The following is a 16,801-nucleotide window of genomic DNA, read 5'->3' as shown; positions in this document are numbered from 1 at the left end:
GGGTGAAGGTGCCCAGCCCCAGGAGGGCTCCCCTCTGCCTAACGGGGCCAAGCAGACCTAAGGGGTCTGGCTGGGGTCACCCCTCTGAGTCTTGAGTCTGCATCGAATCTGCTGGATCCTCACACAGGAAGAAAACGAAGGGTGCTACTAAGGGTACCAGATAACCAAGGCCGTTCGAACCATACTTGGCTATCTCTAAGTCCAGAGGTCCTGGTCTGAGCAAAATCCACTACCCGTCAACTACCCCCTGCCCCCACTCCAGAGTCACAGCTGCATTAAAAGAAACCACAACGGGCTCTTTCTTTACTGTACCAGGCTCTATAATTCACACCCTCAGGTGTGTCCTCCCACCATAGAGAGGATTATCGCTATCACCGTCCTCACTCTCCCACGAAAAACCAGGGCCCAGGGAGGTCAAGCTGGCCCAAAAGTGTGGCCCAAAACCACACAGATGGACTCCAGGAGGCAGGGCTAGGGTCTGAACACAAAGCTGGTGGACTCCAGACGGCTCTTGACCTCACCAAACACCTCCCAGGCCAGGAGACACAGACACCACCAGCGGCCTAGTTTTACCCCCAAATGAAAAGTGAAAATATGGGAGCAACACCTTGGAACGCCTTTCTCCCCCGCCCCCCCCCGCCTCCCTTACACGTGTAAAAAGATTCATTTCCTGCAGACTTTCACGGCACACACTCAAAGCAGGGCTTTTTTGAAACAAACAAACAAACAAACAAAAAACTATATGGATTCCAACTCATTTTTCACTGATGACTTTGTGACTCAAGATAACCATGTGGGCGGCTCAGTCGGTTCAGCGTCCGACTGACTCTTGGTTTCGTTCGGCTCAGGTCATGCTCTCAGGGCCCAGGTCCTGGAGATTCTCTCTCACTTGCTGCCCCCTCCCCCGCTGAATAAATGAATCTTTAAAAATATCCAAAAACAAGAACGATCTGCTTCTCTGAGAAGGATCAGGGGGCCAGGACCTTCGTATCAACCAAAGGCACGTATCCACATACAAGGCTCTTCCTTCCAGTCCTGGAGGACAGACAGACAGAAGGGGAAGATCCCAGAACCTCCCGGATATACAACAGGGGCCCGAAGCTGCCTCTTTAAGGGACCCCGTGATGCCAGGCATCTCCGCCAGCTGCTTTAACACATGGGGTGGGAAAGGCAAAGGCTCCTTGCCAGCAGGGTCTGAGGGCAGCTCAGCCTCAGCCTTTTCATACTGCTCTAAGGAAAGAGAAGCAAAGTGCCCTTACAACCCCGGGGAGAAGCCGCGCTGTCCAGCCCAGCGATCCTCACATCCGAGCAAATGTTAATGAACGGGTCCTGAGACCTTGCGACACTGGAACGGTCCCAGAGAGGCCTCGTTTTCAGCAACAGATCCGCTCCTAGAAAGTTCAGCCTGAACAGTCTCAGAACTCCCTGGAACACCCGAGTGGGGGCTGCGATTCTGGGCATTTCCTGCCGCTCCGAGGAGCATCTTTCCTGTTCTGTGACCACGTAGACCTGCGTTCGGGGTTTGTGGAGCCGAGCCCAGCAGAGCTCTGCCTGGAATCCTAAACTCCCGGGCAAGGGTCTGACCTCTGGGAGGTCTGGGGACAACCGGCAGACCAGCCCGCCCCAAGAGATCGCCAGGGGAGGGAAGCCAGACGCAAAGACCAGACCAGGGTATGAGTCCATTTCCACAGGAAGCCCAGAACAGGTGCACCCAGACACCGAAGGTCAGTCGGTGTGGCCAGGGGTTGGAGGGAGGGTGTGGGAGGAAATGGGGGGGCGTGAATCGGTACAGGTTAACCGGGGTGATGAAAATGTTCTAGAACTAGACTGAGGTGGTGTTTGCACAACATTGGGATCACGCCACACACCACTCAACTGTTACTCTGAAATGGGGGACTTTTACGCTGTGAGAGCTTCACCTCAATCACAAATGGATAAAATAAAGGCATTGCTAGAAATCTCCAGTCTCTGGGTCACAGGCCAAGGCCAGCAATTTGAGCCTCCAAATTCCACTAGATTTAGTTCAGCCCCATTTACCTAAAATCAAGAACATTGGGGTCTTTCTGACATTGACATGCCAGTGCCCCCTAGGCTAGGGTGACTGGAGATCCTGGTTGCCCAGGATGGCGGCGGGGTCCCAGGGTACCACAAACCCCTGTCTACCCCGTCTCCCACCTGCTACACTGCACGGCTGGCTTAGATGTCCCCAGACACATACCCGGCACACTCTTTCCACTGCCTTGGTGTCCTTCCTTCCCCACGGGCTACAAATTCCTCTCACCTGTCCTATCTGCGCTTCTGCATCTCCTCCCCCAAGAAGCAAGCTCAGGGGAGAATCCATCCCCACTTTGAACCTCTCTACACAGTGCAGAGATCAAGGGCATCAAGATCATGATACAGGCCCTGTAGCCAGACTGCCTGTGTTCAACTGGCATGCTTCATGGCACGACTCTGCTGCCTCGGTTATCCCATCCATAAAATGGGGACACTGGCAGTGTCTTAAGGCTCTTGGGAGGATTCAAAGAGCACCCTTGTGAAAAGCACCCAGAGCAATGCGGGGCATGGAAGCAGTGAGTATGTGTTAGCTGTAACCAAGTCATGTTTCTCTGACGAACTTGTCACAGAGCCTTTACTCGTCTGGCTTCCGGATCAGTGTGCGGGCCCTAGGAGGGCAAGGATTGAAATTTATTAAAATTTGCCTCCCTAGCACCTAGAACTAGGCTCAAAACACCACGGGTGCTATATAGGGTGCCTCAACAGGATGGAGAGGTTTCCCTGGATGTGGGGTGTGCGGGCTCATCCCAGGAAACCCATGACCAGCTGGTCACCCTGACACTTGCAACAAACACGGGTAGAACACCAGACCCATCTTGAGGGCATCAAGATCTGGAAGCAGACGTACATGGGAGAGTCTTCCCCTAACACCCCAGCTCAGAAGCTGAGAACGTCTCTGCAGGGAGTTGTTTGTACAAGGACAAGCCTCGGGAACAGAGGGTCTCCTGGTTCAGCTCAAGGTAACACCAGTATTTGGCCGACGTGTGACCAAACACACTACAGAGCTACAATCATTTCATTGGGGCTGAAATCCCTCCTTTCCTCCACACCTGAGGAGAGTGGCGCTTCTCAACAGGGCACCCCATGATGTTAAGGCAGGAGAGCAAGTCAAGATGTGGGTGGGAAAGGGAAGTGTGGAGGTGTGTAAACACGAACAAGACAGAATCGGAAAGACGGGCGCCTGGGTGGCTCTGTCGGTTAAGTGTCCGCCTTCGGCTCAGGTCATGATCCCAGCGTCCTGGGATTGAGCCCCGCATCAGGCTCCCTGCTCAGCAAGGAGCGTCTCCCTCTCTAGCTGTCCCTCCCCTGCTTGTGCTCCCTCTCTCTCTCTCTCTCTCAAATGAATAAATTAAAAAAAAAAAAAAATCAGAAAGAAAAAAACCCCCACAATCTCTGAACCTCAAGACGGGCTCTCTCTGCTCCTCGATGCAAGTTTATGACGCCATTGGTACTCCAGATCCGCAGGAGGTGCTCCCGGTTCTGGCTGGGGTTACCGAACAGAGTGAGGGGTTCATCCTGCGACAGGCTCATCGGTTCAAAATCCAGACCCGCGAGCAGGCACCCCAAACTCAGAAACACCTGCCCCTCCACATTCATTGCCTTCTCTTTTGGTGTGGCTCTCGAGCCGCTTGGCCTACATGGACAGTGTGTCATCATTCTCTGGAAATGACCATCTGTCCTTTTTTCATGGTGTCAAGAAAACTCAGAGGCTCTAACCATCCTGCACCCCCAAGAAGCCAGAAACGTCAGCAACTCCTGCTGACGGGTGTGGACGGGAAAAGGGGGACAGAGCTCACACCTGTGATGGCATGTCTGTCCTCGGTGCCTGTTGATAACTGGCAAGGATGGAAGGGATACTCTTGGCAGATGAGGGAAAGGTGTCTCTCGTCATTTTTCCTGCCCATTCCCATCCCTTTCTTTCTTTCCTTTTTTTTTTTTTTAAAGATTTTAGTTATTTGAGAGAGAGTGAGATACAGAATGCATGAGCCGGGGAGACAGGGGCAGAGGGAGAAGAAGCAGGCTCCTCACTGAGCAGGGAGCCCGACACGGGGCTCGATAGCAGGACCCCGGGGTCATGACCAGAGCCAAAGGCAGACGCTTAACTGACTGAGCCCCCCAGGTGCCCCTCCCATTCTTTCGGGTGAGATGACCAGCAGGCAGCCTCCAAAGCAAAGAAGCACAGAGAAATGATGCCCAATGCTGAGAGGTCTCACTGGGACAAGATACAGTGGGCTGCAGTGCAGATTCCAACCAGGAGCTGAGCTGGTGAGGAACCGGAAGCCATGGCCACCACCGAGCTCGGGGGCAGTGCAGGTGGGCCCGGCACCCAGGCTACGGTCACACATAGGGTTTCTGGAAACCCCTGCATGCAATCCCCAGTCATTTACAAGAGTGGGTGGGCACCGCTCAGGTCTTAGGGGGTCACTAGGAATGGCAAGGACCAGGGCCTGGCCCGTTAAAGACCCACCGGTGATCACGAGACAAGAGAAGACCCAGAAGGATGGGATCAGGCAGGGCACAGAGAAGGCATCAGAAAAGCTCAAAAGAAAGTCAAGGTGATGGGATGTACTTATTTTAAGACAATGTAATCTAAAGGCAGGTGGAATTATTTAAGAGCAGAAATTCTGGAACTGATAAGCTCCCTTGGTTCGAGCCCCCAACTCTGCCACTTCTTGGCTCTGTGAACCTGGGCGGGTTGCTCGACTTCTCTGTGCCTTGGTGTCCCCATCTGGAAAATGGGCTAATAGTACCCATACCTCAGGGAGGGAGGAAGTGGATGTGCTCAGAACCCTGGGCACGAGGGTTACTGCACCAGCGCTCGTGCTCACGACTCGCAGGGAAGCAGACAAGGACGAGGGAGGGGATCACTTGCCCCCATGGCCCAGAGGTTTCACCGCCAAGATCCAAACAGACCCCAATGCACCACGTTCTGGGGTCACGACCTACCCAAACTCCCACCTGAAACAGCGCTCCCTAGAGTTGTCCCCATCCTAATCCCGAGAACACGTGAGGACGTGAGCACCGAGCCTCACACAGCAAGAGGAACTTGGCAGCAAGACCTCAGTGAAGAGCTGAGGAGACCGTCCCAAGTTCCTGGAGGGCCCAACATCACCACAAGGCTCCTCCTAAGAGGGAGGCAGGAGGGCCTGAGAGGAGAGGAAGTGCTCCCCTACCGGCTTTGAAACTGGAGCAAAGGGCCGAGAGCCAAGAAACGAAGGTGCCTATGGAAGCCGGGCAAGGCCAGGAGATGGATTTTTCCCGAGCCTCCAGGAGGGACGGGACACCTTGATTTTAACCCAAGGACACCCGTTTTGGACTTCCGACCTCCAGACCCGTGAGATAATGCATTTGTATGACTTGAGCCGCTGAGCTCATGGTCATTTGTTATGCTCCCCTCCCTCCCACGTGGGGCCCCCTTGCCTCTGCCCATCCCTCTCCCCCCGCTGACCTGACTCCCTCAGCCTCCCATCCCAACCCCTAGGCCTCTGTCTACCTGCCCTGAATTCGGAAGGAGCCCTTCTCTGGCTCAAACTTCATTTAACCGTGTTGAGTGTGGCCAGCCGGGCCTTCCCTGCCATCTCCCTGGGGACTCTGTCCCAACAGTGTCCCCCACCTGCCTCCCCTCTTAAGAGCTCTTATAGGAATGGCTCAAATCCTTCCTTATCAAAATGTAAAAAGAAACACCCCTCTTCCCTCAGTCTGGGTGCTCAGCCCCTTGGGGTCCCTGCTTTTCCTCCCCGTCCCCAGGTTCGCTCCCCCTACCCCCACTGGGCCTCAGTCCTCCCTCAGCCATGACCCCACTAAGCCCACTTCCACTTCCTGTTCTCCTCTCCCCAGGCTGGAGGGCCTCCCTCATCTGACCCAGGCCTGCACCCTCTGCCTCCTTCAGGGGGTGCTCCTTCCCCACCAGCCCTCCCCAAAAAGGCTCCCAGGGACTCAGGGGTCTGGCACCCAGTCCTTAACCGCACCCCCGTCGAGTTGACCCTGGCCCATCCTGGACAACTCCCCTGGGTCGTCACAGGCAAAATACGGCTCATCTCGTCCAAGGAGGTGTGGTCAAAATGGCGCAGAGACAGAGAGTCAAGCTTCGTATCAGTGTGAGGTCACACGGACATCACACACCTGCTGGCAGGATGGGGTGAAAAGGGCGCTTCAGCTCTGAGCCTTCCTCCCCTAGACCGTCCACCTCGGGCTCATCATGAGAAAACATCAGACAAACCCGGACTTGCTACAGAGAACGGGTGAGTACTCCTTGAAACTGCCAAGGTCACAGAAAGTCTGGGAAACCATCACAGACCAGAAGAGAACGAGGCATAACAACTAAATACAGTGTAGGATCCCGGATTGGACCCTGGAACAGATCTAACAGAATAAAAGCTTTTCCTCCAAGCTCACATAGTCTAGGGTTGGTTAAGAGGTCAGTACACCAATGTCAATTTCACGGTCATGACAAACACAGCCTGATGATGTGAGATGTTTACAGCAGGGGAAACTGGACGGGGTGAATACAGGACTTCTGCACTAACTTTGCAACTTTTCTGTCGATCTGCAATGAAAGCACCTACCAAAACGTAATGTGCATGAGACCACTGACCCAGCAGTTCCTCTTCTAGGTATCTGTTGTTGGGCCGTCCCGTGCATGGGTGAAGGGACAAACGATAAGCACACAAGGGTCTCCAATGCGATGTGGCTAGAAACCACATAACTATTGGCAGGGCATCGGGCAGATCCGTGATGGCCCATCCACGCCAAGGGAATAGTACACAGCCACTGAAACAGCACAAGCAAGAGTTTTATGTGTGGAAATGCATCTCTTAGACATATCGCTGCATGAAAAAAAGGCCCCAACAGTGTTCATAGCAAGCCAACATTTGGGCCTAAGGAAGAAGGATATACATATCTCCTTACAGAATATGCACAAAATGTCCCCAGAAGGATACACAAGAAACTGGTAACAGTGGCTGCCTATGAGCAGGGGAGGGGGGCAGACTGGGAGATAGAGTGGGAAGGACATTCTTCGCCTCTGCTCTGCGATCTTTTGTATACTGAGCCATAGCAATAATGACATAATCAAAAAATCAAATTCAGAAGAAATTCTATAAACTAATTAATTCCAGCTTATTAAATTTATGTGACCCAGTATTTATTAATCACATTTACAATTAAAGGACATAAATTAAAAATTAACCCGTAGCTGCCCTCCCCAGCCTAGCCTCCCATGTACCCCCACCTGTGGGTGAAATGATGCCATCACAGCCCTTTGTCCCATGAACCATCTCATGTTGCTGCCTGGTACCTGGCCCTTAGCCCCTCCCTGAGTGTTTGCAGAGTGATTAAAGCTTCTGAATTACTTCTATTTGGTGAAAAGATGTGTCAACTATTAATCTCACTGTGGTTTCCCCAAATTGGTACCAAAAATGTCCTATTTACCAAAATAAAGTTCTCTTAGAATTTTGTGCTGTGACCCATTTTTCATGCAGGGGGTTCTGAAGGCTGGTGGTTTATACGGGACTGGGGAGACATGGACCCTCCCTCCCCAGCCTTAAGGAATCCCTCTGGGAAGGCAAAGTTCACCAACATGGGGGAGATAAAGGAACAGACCCAAAGGGGAAACGGAGTCCAAATTCTAGGGCAAGCACAGGATCTGGGGGGACACAGGCAAGAATAGGTCAGGGGATGGGTAATAGCGCGGCTGGACACACAGAAACAGGCACACCTGTGTCCTGTGGGGAGGTGTGTGCCAGGCTGGACCTTTCAGGGAGGGACCCCACACAAGGGTTCTGCATAATTAACCAGCAGCCCAAGAGCAACTTGAAAACCCCCCTTAAAATATTCAACCCCTGCCAAAAAGGAGAGTGAGATTCTAAAAATAAGCCTCAAAATGTAGAACACCAGGAGAAACCAACCACGGCAGAAGCCACACAGCAACTCCCATCAGAATAAACACACATCAAAGGCCCAATGGCCCACAGCCAAGGGGGTCCCTCTCCCTACATCATGTCTGAACACAAGGAAAACTCCAGCCTTGTAACTTCTCATACGGCTTCATTCTGACTGCTGGCTTCCTTCTGTATCCCTCCCCAAAATCTATCTGAACTATTTTCTAATATCGATCCCATAGTTCTCTCTGCTTCCTTAAAATCTACAAAAAAGACAATGGGGATGCCTGGGTCAGCATCTGGAGGTTCTGTGCTATCCCAGATGGAAGAAGGTCCAGCCTGGGGCTGTTGGCAGCCCCCATCCCACCCCTGCCCTTGCTGTGTCAAAGCCTCTGAGCATGGGAAACCAGCACCCACTGGGTAAGAACTCTATGCAAAGTAAGAGTTACTGGTTTCCTTGGTGCCTTCTATGAGTAAGGTAAACAGGCCTGGGCATCTGTCTTGAGGATAAATATCTGTGTTCCTTGGAAGCCTCCTATTTGCTTATTTCCTCAATTCTGGCTATATTCCAGTTGACTGTGGGGATTGTAACTGTCATGTCTTTGAAAATTATGGGAAACATCCGCCTTGTCTTTAGCAAGACTTCAGGTGAGAACAGGGTGGTAAACGTTACCTGCTGAGTTCTCTTCATGTCTGCCCCCCCTTGCCCCTGGCCGAGCCTACGCAATCCAGCCCTCCACAACATACACCTTTCTTGTGCATCTTTTTTTTTTTCTTAAAGATTTATTTATTTATTTATTTGACAGACAGATCACAAGCAGGCAGAGAGGCAGGCAGAGAGAGACAGGAGGAGGCAGGCTCCCCGCCGAGCAGAGAGCCCGATGCGGGACTCGATCCCAGGACCCCGAGATCATGACCTGAGCCGAAGGCAGAGGCCTCAACCACTGAGCCACCCAGGCGCCTCGTTTCTTGTGCATCTTAATTGCTTCCTGTCTGCAGGTTAGACTCTGTCTCCCTAACTGGACCACACTACACCCCTCCGGGGCAAGGGCTGGGTTCTACACTTCTCCCAGGTCCCCATGGGGCTTTGGGAGAGTGATGCCCACACTACATCCTTGTAGAACTCAGGTCTTACACACATAAACAGCATAGATACCCCACATACGATGGGGTCATCTATAATGCAAGCCCTTTATATAAGTGTGTATTTTAAAGATACAGAAGACCACTCTTCCTTACAGAAGAATTCCAAATGGCATGTGTCAATACCCCTCCCTCCAGGGTGTGGGGCTTAGTCTCTCCATCCTTCTCCTGAGTGTGGGATGGATTTAGTATCTTGCTTTGTAAGGGACAGTCTGCAAAAAGACAAAGACACGAATTCGGCAACAGTGAACCTGACAACCATCACCTCAACCTAGTAAGGAACGTTTCAAATTATTAGCAATGTCTTGTGGATATCAGATACACCCAATGTCATGAGAAAGGCATTTCACCTCCATGCCAATTCTTCCCCTGACCATGAGAAAAACACCAGACAAACCCAGTCTGAGGGAAATTCTACAAAATCTCTGACCGGTACTCCTTAAGAAGTCACAGAAATGAGAATGAGACATTTTGAGAGCAGAGGATGCTGGGGAAAGGCCTTAAAATGCCATGTGGTACCTGGGATGGCACCTGGTACAGAAAAAGGAACTTGGGGGAAAAACAGGTGAACTCCAAAACAGAGGTTGGAGTTTTGTTAAGGGCGAGGCACGAACGTCAGCTCCTTGGTTTGATGGTACTGTGGGGATGATGGGCAACATTGTTAATAACAGAAACTCCCTGAGCTAGCTGCAACTTTCCTGCAAGCTTAAAACTAAACTATAAGGTGAACCAGGGCAGGCAGGCCTCATCCAAAGGCATTCAAGTTCAATTTTAAAACACAATTTTTAAGTTTTTTTTTTAAGAAAGTTTTTTTTTTTTTTAAAGGGTATTTTGGTTAAAGCAAAAGATGAAGTGAAGCCAGTTTCTTTGACCCAGGTTTTTAAATTTTTTTTTCTTTCTTTCTTTCTTTTTTTTTTTTTTTTTTGTCTTATAACTTCATATCTGATTTCTTTTTTTTTAAATTAAATTTAATTTAATTTTTTCAGTGTTCCAAAATTCACTGTTTATGCACCACACCGGAACACTGAAAAAACAAAATAAAATAAATAATGAATTTTGGAACACTCTAAGTATTTCTAATTGGGAAGGTAAAAGAGGGGAAAAAAAAAAAGAAAGAAAGAAAGAAAAAGATATCCCCAAGCAGAAGCCAAAAGACAGTACTCGAAGTTGAGGGATCTCCAAAACCCGGCCCGGCTGGAGGCACAAGGATGCCTGGCCACGGATCTGTACCCCTCCCTTACAACATCATTTCAAAACTCTCACAGTGGTTTTAAACACATGTGGGTGATAAAGTCTTCTAAAAATACATCAGATCAACACAGAAAAGGGCAAGGCCCTCAGGGAGAAGATAAAACAGCCTTTTTACCACCAACTTAATCCTCCTTCTTAATATGAGTTCTTTCAAGGAGAGAAAAGGAAGATTATTCACTTTTACTCCCTGCCCCCTCCCTCCAGCCACAGAAAAAGGAACGCAGAGACCAGCTCCCAATATTCGATTATTCCCATCACTGAAATGACCCGCAGGGGAAAAGGGATTCCTTCGGCAAAAAAAGAAAAAGGTTGGGGGTGGGCTGGGGCAAAGGGCACTCCTGCAAATTGTCAAGTCGCCTAAGGAAAGAGCCCTGTTTGTACACAAGGTGGAGAACCAGCTGGGAAGGCCAAAAAGATCTGGTCTTCAGTGATCTCTGGAGAGAAATGTTCTTAACAATACTGTGAACAGTAAGTGAAACTGATTATAAAAACTCTTAAGGACCTATCCCGCTTGTACATGTAGGAAATCGAATATTGCTCAAAATTCTCAGACTAAGGACCACTGGCTAGCAAACTTGAAAATACACAGATACCGCAATGCTGTTTTTGTTATAATAGAACTCAACTGGCCCACGTTCCTGAAGATGTCCCAGGTGAATGGTGCTTTCTAAACTCTGAGTAAGGAGGAAGAATTTAGACAAAAGGGGAAAATGGGATCTCCAGTCCTCTTCGCGAAAGGAAATGGGAAAACACTACTACCTACAGCTCTTGGGCTATCTGCCCTCACACAAGTTCGAATTCAGTATCCCTCAGTAAGAACACTGAAACTCCTAAGAAATATGTCAGAGGAATCATTTTCAAATACCGTCTTCTGAATTCTGTCTGCTTCCATGGAGTGACACGTCCCACAAAGCAAAGATAAAGTTACCACAGTCTGAAAGCCAGGTTCAAGGACGGCGTAAGTACAAATTACAGTGATTTGCGGGATGAAAAATCCTTCCACTGGGGAGGTGGGCTGCTGCCCCGGAATCAGAGAGGGCGACTTCCCCTCTGGATTCCTGGTGAAACCACATCCTCAAGTTTCCAGAGGAATGATGAGTTCTGATGAAGTGACACAATGAGAACATTAAGAGGACAGTGTCAGGATATAAAACTGTATGGACCCTGATCGCAGCTTCAGAAATAAACAGGCACCGGGATAAGAGATCAAGCCGCGGAACAAACAAGGAAAACTTGGGGCGCCTGGGTGGCTCAGTGGGTTAAAGCCTCTGCCTTTGGCTCCAGGACGTGATCTCGGGGTCCTGGGGTTGAGTCCCACATCGGGCTCTCTGCTCAGCGGGGAGCCTGCTACCCCCCTCTCTCTCTGCCTGCCTCTCTGCCTACTTGTGATCTCTGTCTGTCAAATAAATAAATAAAAATTAAAAAAACAAACAAGGAAAACTGATGCTAGCTGTTTGGTTCTCAGGCTGAGATGATGCCTCATCTTCTTCTTTATCTTCCACGCTATCTGCGATAGTGTTATTTTTTATATCACTTTCAAAAACATCAATGCATCGCCTACAAATAACCTCCTTGGAGTCAAGGTTAAGGCAAAACAATGCTGAGCTCTTAAATTTACTCCAGGAATGCAGTCAATTCTAAAGTTCAGGAGCTAAGTAGCTGAAATTCTCTGGTCTTTTCTCTCACGGGGTTAATGCCTTTAAAGAAGAAAGTGATAAAGGAGGGAGTGCCTCGAGCTTTTAGGATCCTGGTGAATGAACTTCCTACCTACTAGAGAGGGGCAGAGAACCACCACACAAACACCCTCAATATTTCTTTTCTTCTTTTTTTTACGATTCTATTTTCAAGTAATCTCTCCACCCAACATGGGACTCAAACTTACAACCCTGAGATCCCGAGTCACACGCTGTATCAACTGAGCCAGCCAGGCAGCCCTCTGTCCATGTCTTTTTTTTTTTTTTTTAAGATTTTATTTATTTATTTGACAGAGAGAGATCACAAGTAGACGGACAGGCAGCCAGAGAGAGAGAGAGAGAGAGAAGCAGGCTCCCCGCCAAGCAGAGAGCCCGATGCGGGACTCGATCCCAGGACCCCGAGATCATGACCTGAGCCGAAGGCAGCGGCTTAACCCACTGAGCCACCCAGGTGCCCTGTCCATGTCTTTTTAAAGCCTGTGAAATTACACATGGTATTGAAATAACCTGCACGCAAGGGACGACATTAGCCAAGGAAGTGTTCACAGCAGCCCAGAATAACAACATAGGCTCAAACGGTAAGAAGAAATTGCGGCGACCTAGGAAAGTACCACTTTGAGCACAAATAACAATTTTAAGGTTAAGAAAACACCAGTTGAGTTCAGAACAGACCAGGGCAGGCCAGCTGGGCACCAAAGACATCATAAACACATCTGTACTAGAGAAAGGCAGAGTTAAGGAGGTCTGCTTGCCTGATGGGATGGACCACCTCTCCCACTGGGCTGTTTTCACTGCAGTAAAAGCAAAAAGAAATACAGGACAAGACATAGTGCCAGGGCTCCAGGACTACTTCTTATGAGTCTCCTTTCTTCCACCATCTCTGTAGCTCTGGGTTGATTCATCTTTGGTGGGAGAAGTTTAAGTCTCAGGAGGGCACCAGTCCATTCTTAGAGCAGAATTAGACACACCTCCAATGAGCAGGGGTGGTTAACAGCTAAAGTATGTACTGCTGATCTCCTTGAAAATTAACTTAGGCTGGAAATGCCTTCTGGCTCCTCCCCTCCCCGTAGCTCCCCTTTAACCCTCGTCTAGTCTGTGCATCCTCTTAAGCTTTGCCGAGACCCTTCTGCTCCTCTGGAAAGCTGCTGACCACATCCACATGAGCCTTCAGCCACATAAGCTCAGCCTCAGCTTTGCCACTCAACCCACTGTGGCTATCCTGGCTCCTTGCTCACACCTCCCTCCTTTCCATTCCCCTCAACCTCCTCCTGTGCATTAGAGAGCACTGGCTTCCCCCAGCCCCCAACCCTGGCATGTGTTTCCACTTCCAACCCACAGCGTAAACCCCTCAGGACCAGGAGCCATTTCTCCTGTGTCCTTCAAAGGGTGAGGCTAGCCCTTTGCTTCCCCCCAGTCAGCCCATAAAAGGCACTGAAGGAGCAAAGCAGCCATCTAGTATGTTAGAGACCAAGAAAGTGATCACCCGTCTCAGATCAATCACCCAGTCACTTCACCTGCACAAACATTACAAGGGTAATTTTTCAAACGCGAGTAAAAGCATCTATGATTAATGCCTTAAAGTAACAGGAGAACAGGAAAGAGGGAGGATGGCCCTGCCTCACAGCAGATCTACAATTAAGGTTTCTTAGAGCGGCTGGAGCACATTCAGATCCCAAACAAAAGCTGGCTTAGAGGTAAGCCAAATGCAGCGGAAGGCGTTATCCCATGCCAGGTAGAAGCAGTCACCTGCTCTCTGGGTTCTGATCCAACTAGGATCAAACCAAACATGGTGATGGAGTCCCACACACCAGCTCATGCCTCTCTTTACAATGGCATCCAGGTTAGTCCTATTTTAAAAAGAACCACCCTGAAAAGGCTGCGGGTAGGGGTAGGAAGGTAAGTGAGGCAGTCAAGCATACACTAGTGCGAACCATGTCTTTCCTTACAAGGGCTCCAGGGGACCCTCAGGACCAATGTGCCTTCCAGGCAGCCCCTGAACCAGCGCCAGCCCACCAGGCCACTGGGAGGGATTTCTCCCTCTTGGGAAGACTGGTGGGAGAGTCTAACCTGATGGGTTCAGAAGGAAAGGCCCGTGGCTTCCAGAAACTGGGTTTCCCAAACACCAGTCGGTCCAACAGGTAATGACGTCAGCCCCATGAATCAGAAGCACAAAAGTGACCGGAAACCTAGTGAAGGTCCAACTGGCCTGATTTCTGCACTGTACCGCCCCTTCCAGAATATGCCCATTTCCCCATCCCCTGACCTTGACCAGGAGGTGCAGACACAACACCCACCCCACTGCCCAGATCCATACTGACCTGCAGAGCAGAGGGGAGGAGGTCACCTGCCAGGCTTGGCCGGGGAGGGGCGGCTCCTGCCACCCGCATCCACCCGGCACGGACACTGGGCGGGTCTGGGCCAACCCCTGGACTCACCCGGTGCCCACCTTAATCCGCGGGTGGGGGGTCTAGCCAGGGCCACAGTTCCCTTCGCGCTCTGTCCGCACTTTCACCTCTCGGGGGCTCCCTAGCCCCCCGGGTGCCCACAAAGACACGCGCTGAAGTTGGCGGGGCAAAAAGCGCAGATACAGCGCGGCCCTTACAAGCCGAATTTCTAGGACCCGCGTCCGCAAATTCTTTCAGACGACCCCAGCGCGGGCGATGGGCCCACTCGCGGGAGCAGGGCCGCAACCCGGCCTGTCCCCCGGCCCCGGAGGGCCAAGCGAGGCACATTTCGGCAGGACCCCTATGCCCTCCAGCCCGCCTCGACCCCCGGGTTCCGCCGGGGTCTCCGCCGCCGCAACCCGCGCGATGCCGCGGCTCTCCCGGCTTGGACTGCTCCGGAGCCGGGGACCAGTGCCCGCGCTGCGGAGACCCGCTCCCGCCCGCCGCGTCCCGACCAGCGCCCGCGCACAGCACTCACCGCCGCCCGCGCTGCTGGTCGAGCCGGGAGGTCTGAGCGCGCCGCGCGGGCGAGCCGCTGGGCCGGGCCGGGGGCGGGGCGGGGGCGGGGGCGGGGCGGGGCCGGGCCAGGGCCGGGGCGGGGCGGGGCAGCTCCGGCTTCCGCCTTTCTGTTCTCCGGCTGGGACTACCCGCGAGCCGGCCCACCCGGCCCAGCCCGGCCTGGGACCCTGCCCAAGGGTGTACACCCTCCGCGTTCTGCCCAGCCCCTCCGTCCCTCGGAACACCCCCACAGCACACCCCGACCCCTCTCATTCCCGGGACCCCCTAGTTTCAGCCCAGGCCCCTCGCTCTGACCTCGGAGCCCCCCAGTCGCCCCATCCTAGGTCTCCCCTTGGGGATTCTGCCCCGGCACATCGGTCCCCTCTCCTCCTGATATCCGCGTCCTGCTCCCCCCACTCCCGCAGGGACCCCATCTCTGGCATTCCTTCCCCTTCCCCACCCTCAGACAACGCAGACCATCAACCTCCAGTCCCAGATCCAAGGTTCCTGGCCCTTCGTAGGGCAGCCCTCCTCTCCCCAGTACTCAGTTCTGTACGTTCAGATGCATCCAGACAACCCAAAATACTCCGTGTGCCTTTGGGCAAGTCACCCACTCTCTCTGGGCCTCAGCTTCCTGTCTGTAAAATGGGCATAACAGTACCTGTCTCATAAATTCTACTAAGAATTCGACATAATGCAGGCAAAGGGGTTAGCACAGACTGTTAAATAAAACCAGTCTGCTGTCTGACTACTTCCTATGCCCCCAGGGTGGTCCTTAGCGCCTAGGTACCTTCTCCTTCCATCACCAAAAGCTCTGGAAATCAGTATCTCCTGTTTCAACACCCACTCAATCCTCTGTCCCTAAGTGGGTACTGCCTGTGTATCTGATAAGGTCTTGTCTGGCCGCCCCAGTAATAACAGCATCCCTGATCCAGTCAAGCCAGGAGGTCTCTGAGCAGTCATCAACCGTAAGAAGTCATCACAAGGCATTAAGGGGCTCATGCGACTTTCAGAGTACAGAGTCCTGGAGATACCAGGAAGCTTAATGGGGCCATATAAAAAAGGCCACTTGGGTGGAGAGCCTATGAGCCTACCTGATCCTAGAACTCCTCCGGGGATAGAGTCCCCCGCTTTACACTGAGATCCCAGAGACACTGAGACCCAGACAGGGAGAGGGACTTGCCCAAAGTCCCACAGCAAACAAACTGTCCCCTCTGTCCTTGTCCAAAGCTCTCACCACCTTTCACCATATGGACCAAGCCATTATCATCTGTGGACTCAATTGGAGGAAGGGATGTGAAACTCCTCCCAACCATTAGAAATTGCCAGGTGGATGTTACTAGGGAGGCCAATCTTTTCTTTTTAAAACCCTAGAGCAGGGGCGCCTGGGTGGCTCAGTGGGTTAAGCCTCTGCCTTGGGCTCACGTCATGGTCTCAGGGTCCTGGGATCCCCGAGTCCTGGACCCAGCTCTCTGCTCAGCAGGGAGTCTGCTTCCCCCTCTGTCTCTGCCTGCCTCTCTGCCTACTTGTGATTTCTCTCTGTCTGTCAAACAAATAAATAAAATCTTTTAAAAAAGTAATAAAACCGCCTCTGCCTTCGGCTCGGGTCATGATCTCAGGGTTCTGGGATGGAGTCCCACATGGGGCTCTCTGCTCGGCGGGGAGCCTGCTTCCTCCTCTCTCTCTCTCTGCCTGCCTCTCTGCCTACTTGTGATCTCTCTCTGTCAAATAAATAAAATCTTTAAAAAATAATAATAATAAAACCATAGAGGAAGCTGGATTATGCCCACCTCTGCCATTCTCCATTCTCAAGGTGATAGAAAGACCCGTCATCCTG

At 51.6% G+C, this 16,801-nt stretch overlaps 1 protein-coding gene across 1 annotated transcript in view; it reads right to left on the bottom strand.

Moving 5' to 3' along the window:
- Nucleotides 1–14,959, bottom strand: part of LOC111156021 (lipopolysaccharide induced TNF factor) — a 28,676-nt gene extending 13,717 nt beyond the window's left edge. The window contains exon 1 of the mRNA XM_022516567.1: nt 14,945–14,959. The gene's annotated coding sequence lies outside the window, so the exon portion shown is untranslated. The remainder of the gene's footprint in view (nt 1–14,944) is intronic.
- Between the last annotated feature and the right edge of the window lie 1,842 nt (nt 14,960–16,801).

This window comes from Enhydra lutris, unplaced genomic scaffold (assembly GCF_002288905.1).
Source record: "Enhydra lutris kenyoni isolate GAN:26980312 unplaced genomic scaffold, ASM228890v2 scaffoldscaffold45, whole genome shotgun sequence".
Classification (NCBI taxonomy): Eukaryota; Metazoa; Chordata; class Mammalia; order Carnivora; family Mustelidae; genus Enhydra; species Enhydra lutris.
Note: the sequence above shows the minus strand (reverse complement) of the source record. Positions and strands in the feature narration are given on the sequence as shown.